The 8,691-nt window shown below is 42.7% G+C and overlaps 1 long non-coding RNA gene across 2 annotated transcripts; it reads left to right on the top strand.

Annotated features, from left to right (window-relative positions):
• The first annotated feature begins 4,114 nt into the window (after nt 1–4,114).
• LOC109943050 (uncharacterized) lies at nt 4,115–6,842 on the top strand. 2 transcript variants are annotated; one of them, NR_183613.1, is made up of 3 exons: nt 4,115–4,364; nt 5,619–5,674; nt 6,630–6,842. It is a non-coding gene; the product is annotated as an uncharacterized lncRNA (long non-coding RNA). The 2 variants fall into 2 exon arrangements; NR_148228.2 differs by having other exon boundaries at nt 5,622–5,674.
• Nucleotides 6,843–8,691: the final 1,849 nt, after the last annotated feature.

Genomic DNA, 8,691 nt, shown 5'->3' on the forward strand with positions numbered 1-8,691 from the left:
TGTGCGCAGGCCAGGGGATGAGAAAATCCAGGAAAAGTAATAGAAAATGATTTTTAATGTAAAAATAACAGTTAGAATTTGTTTAATTCATATAAAATTTATATTGAGTCCAAATTAATCCATTCCAGTTCCTATAATTTTGTAATATTATTGTCTGTCAGACACTATTTTGACATGAAAGTCACATTAAAAATTTATCTCCTATTTAATCTTGTACAAACACATAGAATCTTTGGAAATTCATAATTTAAAATCTATAACTCCAAAATTTGTGATTCTTGCTCCTAGGATCTTATTTTAATGTGTAGATTATTATTATGTATTTGGTTTACATGTTTAATGTGATGTTAATTTTTTCTATATAATATGCTTGTTTGCATTGTGGCGAGTAGAAGAGCCAGTGGCTGAGGATCCCGGTGTTCAGCGGATAGAAGTTGATGAGCAGGAACTCGTTGAAGGCAAGTTGTGCCCTTGACCACTTTTTACCCAATAATGTTCTTCAATATCACTTATTCATTCATAGGTTTAATTTTGATGGGACCCAATAGGTCACCCTAGCCTGTATATCCTTTTAACTTGTTTATCCCTGAATCATTTGGGTAGTTTTACTATTGCTTTATATGGTTTTGGGTTAATATTTCATTATACCCATGTTCCAATTATTTTGTTATTTTATTTAAGTTCATGTCAAGATCATTATCTTTAATTGGAACATGGAGTTTAACTTAAGAAACACGTGCCACCACAAGGGTGGAATGGGACGCTCTTGGCTGACTAATTAGGAAAGCTAGTGGAATACTACCTTACCCAAAAGGGGCAAGGGCAGTAGGGGAGTAGGCATGTAGGGAGGTTCTCGGGTTGATTTTGCTGCGATGGCGGTCAGACGGGGGATTCCTACAATTGCTCTTCCCATAAACTGTAGCGGGTTTTCAAAAGCTAGTGGAACTTTGTAAAGGCCTCATAGTGGATCCCTAGGCATTCACCCCGGGAGTGTCTAAGGGCCTTGCAAACCCTGGCGACATGGGATACACGACTTGTGGGTACAGGGTACAACCTCTGCAGAGTGTAAAACTCGAGCTCACGGGCATGATCAGCTTTGGACTCTCGCATGATTAACCTATGGAACTAAATTCAATTTGTCATTTGCATTGCATAGGAGTATTTATTAATTTTGTTCTATTATTTTTATTATGGTTTGGTATTTACTTACATTTAGTAACTGCTAATAAAATTTGACCAACTTATTAAAAGCAATGCTCAGCTTTAACCCCTATTATTGATCAACCTTACACATCACATGAACTCCCACATTTGGTGAGTTGATGCACATTATTCCCCACAACTTGTTGAGCTATGAACGTATGTGAGCTCACCCTTATTGTCTCACACCCCCACAGGTCAAGAACAGGTACCGTAGGATGAGGTGCATGAAGGATGCTGCGATGCGGTCGTGAGAGGTCTAGGTCGTCGTCTCCCAGTCAACTTTGGGTTGCTGGATCGTTGTCTCCTTATGATGTAATTATTTATTTATTTTGTACAGAACTCCTATTATATAGTAAAGTTGTAACATTCGTTCTTGTGCCATGATTCATCATATGTGTGAGACTTGGTCCCAGCACACCTTGTGATCATGTTCGCGCACGGATCCCTAAAACCCGGGTGTGACACAAATGTCCAAGGGCATGGATATAATTTTACCCGGGCCGCGTCCCGTGCCTATAAATAGATGAACAGTAACATCGTACTGTTCACGCTGGATTGTAATCACTCTCCCGCATTCACGCCTTCGAGCAAGCCGAAGGTATCAATGTAATATTAATATTGTTAAATATTCATTTATGTTTTATGGAATAAAAATATAAATGAATTATTAAGATGCAGTCATCATCTTTATCCTTTCGCGTTTCTATTCACGTATTAAATAATCAAGGTATGTCTCTCTTAACCTTCGTCTGATGAGTATTATACCCATGTGGAAATAATGCTTCGGAAGACAAAGGTCTTTAATCTTTAATGATTGTGTTGCCTTATTTTGATTCACAGTATTTGAGAACAAGTAACCAACATTGGCGCCTACCTACGGTGAACTCACTTCCATGATTGCAATAATGGCTTCGCAAGACAACCAACTTGTGGCACCTTCAGTTATGAAGCTGGTGCTCCCAATCACAGGTGGCTCAAGTTCTGAACTAGCCAGTAAGAAGCAGAAGCAGGAAGCGCAGAGAAGGGTGCAGCATGTTGGAGTGCAAGGACCCTTCATCAAGTCCAATTGGTATCATGTACGAATCACCTTCTCCTAGGAAGACTTTCAGCTCAAGGATTATCCTCACAATGATGCAATGGTCATATCTTGTGTCATCAAGGGGTTCCTGGTCCATAATGCCCTAGTAGACACATGCAGTGCAGCAGACATTATCTTTGCGAAAGCTTTCAGGCAAATGCAAGAGCAGGATGACAAGATACATGATGAAACACACCCCCTTGTGGCTTCGGAGGAAGGCAGATAGTGGCACTTGGCAAAATAATTATGCCAATTACCTTTGGCTATGTTCACAATACATGAACATAACAAGTTGTTTTTGACATCGTTGATATGGATTATCCTTACAATGCAATCATTGGTCGAGGGACGCTAAACGCCTTCGAAGCAATACTTCACCCAGCATATCTGTGCATGAAGATACCTTCTGACAAAGGGTCTATCGCTATGCATGGGAGCCAAGAGGCTGCCAGGAGAGCCAAAGGGAACTGGATAGATTCGAAGGCCATCCATAACATAGATGAAGCCGAAGCTCATCAACAATATACAAGGCTGCTTCAGCAGATCAACCAAAGCCCATGCTTCTGTGCGAAGACATAGCCGAGCAGAAGGTGTTGTTGGGATCCCAATTATCTGATGAACAGGAGAAAACTTTGTTGAGATTCTGTAAAGCCCAAAATTGGTAGAACAAAATAAAAAATAAATACGTAAATTTATAAGTGGATGTTTTGGGGATCCCTTGATTTTCTTTTTATTTTACTCTACATACTCAACTAGTGGCATTCAATTATGTAAATAATAAATAAATAAACACGGAAATGTGCACCTCATGTTGATGTTATTTCTGTGATGCATCTTAATTGGAATCAAGGAATCATAACTTAAATTGACCTCAACCTATAAATGAAAATATAAAACAATGGGAGAAAGGACATTTTGATAAAGTCATTCATTTCTTCCATATTTAAACAATAGGGAGAAGAATCAATAATAATAAATAAATAAAAATATTTAGTGCAAGTAATATAAGTATTAGAATTTGGTTTGATGTTTGAAACCTGGAGATTAAAACCAGAATTCGAATTTAATTTGAATTTGTGATTTGGAAATAAAACAGAAATTATAAAAGAAAAATAAAACAAAAAGGGAAAACGCACCTGGGCCGATTCTGGCGCCCTCGGCCCATCTCCCTACTCTCTTTTCCCCTCAAGCGCGGCCCAATTACCACGTAGACTAGTTCCTCTGGCGCCTTGGACCGGCCTCGTGTGCGCGCTCTCCACTGCCTTGTGGGCCCTCTGGCCAGGACTCCCGACGGCGCATGCATAGAACGCTTTTCGATCGCTGATGAGTGGGCCCTAGTAGTCAGGCCAAGCCTTCTTCTTACCCCAACTAAATTCCGCCATCCACGCGCTGGTGGTCAAGATCCGCTCGGCCGCGCGACTGAATCGCACCAGGATCCACCGATGTCCCTCGCCCACGCGACCAATGGACAGATGGGGCCGCGTGTCAGTCGACGCATGCGCGCTCCCCTGCGTGAAGACTCGCTGCCACAACCCACAACCGACTGCGCGGGATCCGCGGCCATCAGGCTCCACGTCCTGCTCCCTCTCCCCCTATCCAAACTGAAGCGCGCACGCAGGGAATCGCAACAACCTCCGAACCGCGTGCTGACACCTTGGACTCGGGCGTTAGCCCCCTGTCAGCTACCTCCTTGGCCGTCCACCCGTGCTCGGCTGTTGCAACGGCTCGCCGGAATACTCGCCACCAGCTCGGAACCACCTCGGCCGAGTCTTCGAGGATCGGTCCACGCTTCGACCTGGGGATATAGGCTGCGCCCAAGCTGCTAGTTAATTCCTATCTCGTCCAACTCGCGACCGAGAGAAGAGAGGGCAAGGGAGAAGATTGCCGCCGCTACCGAGCTGGTGGTTGGTCACCGCTGGGACCTCGGCTGGCTGCTCGTGTGTGCGCTGGGGTGGAGTCGTCAGCGTTCGCTTCATCTATTGACGGTGTGCGGTCCCTGGGCCATCGCGATTGCTCGCCGTCGTGCCATCTCCGCCGTGGACTGCATCTCGCCGTAGCCGGGGCCTCTTCGCCACCAAATCCGGTAAGTTTGACCCCTTAGTAGTTCATCGCAACCATAGCATGGTGTTGCGCCTGTCAGTGTTGAAATAGGAGCACTCGCGCGGTAATCGGCCCTTCGCCGGCCATGGCACCACCGTGGGGTGCACAGCGCCGCCGTGGCTCGACCCTGGGGAGGAAGGCGCCCTCTGGGCCGTCCATTCCGGGTTGGGTGGCTGTGATTAGATCTAGGGTTGGTGCAACCTGGGTCGTTGATCGCAGGATGAATGGCTTAGATCTGTCCTAGCGCACCGATTCAGCGATCTAACGTGGGCCGTTGGATCTCGATCGGATGCATCTGGGCGGTGTGGGATATTTAAAACCTGTGTCGTAGATCGCAGATCGTAGGGTTGCCGTAGCATACCGGTTCAGCCCAGCTTTGATCTAATCCGGATCGTTCAGTAAGGATCGGACGGCCAGAAATGGCCGATACCCTTTCGCTGGTTCATTTTGCATAAGGGTCCTCGGGAAATGGGGAAACCAACCCGCCGTCCTTGTTAACTGTGCACTGTGTCTTAGGATCTGTGCGCAGAGGCCCCTGTGGTATCTATAAATCGGCGCGCAGTCCACACATTTAATAAAACAGCGGAATTTGTTTAGGAAATGATTTTTAGAACACAAATAATTGCAAAATCTTATTTAATCCCTAGAAAATTCATATTTTGTCCAAATTAACCCATTTCAGTTCCTACAATTTTGTAATAATGTTGTTTATCACCTTGTGTCTCTGTTTTTAACATGAAAATGGTATTAAATTTATTTCTTAATTAATCTTCTATCAAATACATAAAACTTTAGGAAATTCGTAACTCCTCCGTTTTAACTCCGATTTGATCCGTTCAAGTTGTGTTGGTCTCGTATGAATGTTTATATGCAATAACAATATTTATTATACCATGTCTCATTATTTTATGATTAGATCTTTACTTAACTTATGTTGGTTAGTCTTGTTAATGTGCTCATCATTATCTACTAAAATATGATCTATAGTCAATTTATAATTTAGATTAAAGTTGAATTAATTACTATTTTTGGTTATCTTTTCTCTGGAATTATAAAATAACACCTAGTTTTAATCATTTAATCACATCATAACTTGATGACCCCCGACTCCGATCTTAGTAGTTCTCGATCCCACGACCTCGTAACTTCGCGTAGATCATTATTATGCAGTTTGTTCTTATGCATGATGTGATGTTAATTTTGTCAATACCATGTCTGTTTGTATTTCTACGATTAGCAGTGAGGTCACGAGGAATGAAGAATCACCCTGGCTACTGGAATCTCAAGTGCCAGGCAAGTTGTACCCTTGATCCACTTTTGTTACCCAATAATATTCTTTATTATCATTATTCAATGCATAGGTTTAATTTTGTTGGGACCCAATAGGTCACCCTAGTATGTTTATCCAGTTTACCTTGTTTACCCTGAATCACTTGGGTAGTTATGCTATTGCTTTATATGGTTTTGGGATTAATATTTCATTATATCCATGTTCCAATTATTCCGTTATTTTATTTATGTTCATGTCAAGATCATTATCTTTAATTGGAACATGGAGCTTAACTTGAGAAACACGTGCCACCACAAGGGTGGAATGGGATGCCCTTGGCTAACTAATTAGGAAATCTAGTGGAAGACTACCTTACCCGAAAGGGGCAAGGACAGTAGGGGAGTTGCATGCAAGGAGGTTCTCGGGTTGATTTTGCTGCGATGGTGGTCAGACGGGGGATTCTTGCAAGTGCTCTTCCCATAAACTATAGCGGGTTTTCGGAAGCTAGTGAACTTTGTAAAGGCCTCGTAGTGGATCCCTAGCCATTCACCTCGGTAGTGTCTAAGGGCCTTGCAAACCCTGGCGACATGGGATACACGACTTGTGGGTAAAAGGTACAACCTCTGCAGAGTGTAAAACTGGTATACTAGCCGAGCTCACGGTCATGAGCAGCTTAGGACTCTCACATGATTAAATATGGAACCTAAACTCAATTTGTCATTTGCATTTGCATGGGATTCATTATTAATTTTTGTTGTATTATTTTATTATGGTTTGGTATTAACTTACATTTAGTAACTGCTAATAAAATTTGACCAACTTATTAACAGCAATGCTCAGCTTTAACCTTTACTGTTGATCAGCCCTACACATCACATGAACTCCCACCTTTGGTGAGTTCATGCCACATTATTCCCCACAACTTGTTGAGCGATGAACATATGTGAGCTGACCCTTGATGTCTCACACCCCCCACAGGTTAAGGACAGGTACCACAGGATAAGGTGCATGGAGGATGCCGCGATGTGTTCGTGTGAGGTCTAGGGTGTCGTCTCCCAGTTGACTTTCTAGCGCCAAGGATGGACTTTTAGTTCGATCTATATTTATCTTTTATTTTGTAAGACTTCCGCTATGTAATAAATACTCTGATTATATTGTGACATTTATCTCTATACACTCTGTTATTATATATGTTGTCTTCTTTGGCGCATGTATGAGATGCACCCGACATTGTCCCTTAAAATCGGGTGTGACAGATTCCTATTCAAGAACAAGGATGTTTTCGCTTGGTCAGTCAACAATCTTTGTGGTGTCAATAGAGATGTGATTAAGCACTCACTTAATGTAGACCCAGCCATCAGGCCCAAAAAGCAGAAGCTTCGAATAATGTCCGAGGATAAAGCCAAAGGTGCACGAAACGAAGTCAAAAGACTTCTGAGTGCCGGTGTTATCAGAGAAGTAACATACCCAGAATGGCTAGCCAATACTGTGATGGTGAAGAAAGCTAATGGAGAATGTGCATTGACTTCACAGATCTCAATAAGGCATGCCCAAAGGATGAATTCCCATTGCTAAGAATAGATTCTCTTGTGGATGCAGCGGCTACTTTAGAGCTCATGAGCTTACTAGATTGCTACTCAGGTTATCATCAAATCTGGATGAACAAGGAGGATGAGCCTAAGACAAGCTTCATAACCTCTAGTGGGACTTACGACTACCTTCGGATGCCTGAGGGGCTCAAAAATGCTGGAGGAAGCTTCAGCAGGATGACTGCCAAAGTTCTCAGCTCTCAGATTGGCAATAATGTCCTGACGTATGTCGATGACATCATAGTGAAAAGCACGAAGCAAGAACATCATGTTGCCGATTTACAAGAAACATTTGCTAATTTCAGAAGAGATGGTCTCAAGCTAAATCCAGAAAATGTGTCTTCGAGTGAAGAAAGCAAAGTTTCTTCGTTGTTTGGTATCAATAAAGGGGATTGAAGCTAATCCAAGTAAGATAGAAGCTATACTTTGGATGGAGCCCCTGAAGTCACAAAAGGGTGCTCAGAGGTTGACAGGAAGGCTGGTATCATTAAATAGATTTATTTCAAGATCAGCAGAGAGCAACTTGCCATTCTTCGAAGTGCCGAAGTCAGCCGAAGTCTTCCAATGGGGACCAACTCAACGAAGAGCCTTCGAAGAAATGAAGCAGTATTTGATAGAATTAACAACCTTAACCCCACCTTAATCAGGAACTCCATTGCTGTTGTATGTAGCTGCTTCCCACGCTGCGATTAGTGTAGCGTTGGTGCAAAAAAACTAGGATGGCCAGGCAACAAAACAAGTGCCAGTGTACTTCGTCTCTGAAGTACTCAGCGCATCAAAGAAAAATTATACAAAGTTGGAGAATGTACTATATGCTGTACTAATGGCCTCCAGGAAGCTTCGGCATTACTTCCAAACATACCATATCATAGTATTTTCTTCACAACCCCTCAAGGATATAATGAGAAACAGAGAAGCCACATGAAGAGTTGGAAAATGGGCTGCAGAATTGAATGAATTCACTCTTGATTACGTTCATAGATGTTCGATCCAATCCCAAGAGTTAGCATACTTCATTACTGATTGGATGCCAGGGGCTCAGGACGAAGAGAAAACAAATGATGCCGAAGCCTGGACAATATTTTGTGATGGGTCATGGGGAACCTTCAGCGCAGGAGCAGCTGCTGTCTTAATTTCACCATCAAAAATCAAAACCTGCTATGCAGCAAGGTTGGACTTCAACTGCACAAATAACATTGCAGAGTACGAAGCCCTTCTCTTGGGGCTTCGAAAGCTTAAGGCAATGGGAATAAGAAGGGAAATACTCAACTCCGACTCACAAGTCATTTCTAGTCACATTGACAATAGTAATAAAGCAAGCGACCCGAAACTAAAGAAATATCTGAACATAGTCCGAAGGATGGAAACCTCTTTCGAAGGCTTCTCTATAAAAACATCCCGAGAGGAGAAAACGAGCATGCCTATTTGTTAGCTAAATCAATGGCATAGGG

This window comes from Zea mays, chromosome 10, assembly GCF_902167145.1.
Source record: "Zea mays cultivar B73 chromosome 10, Zm-B73-REFERENCE-NAM-5.0, whole genome shotgun sequence".
NCBI lineage: Eukaryota > Viridiplantae > Streptophyta > Magnoliopsida > Poales > Poaceae > Zea > Zea mays.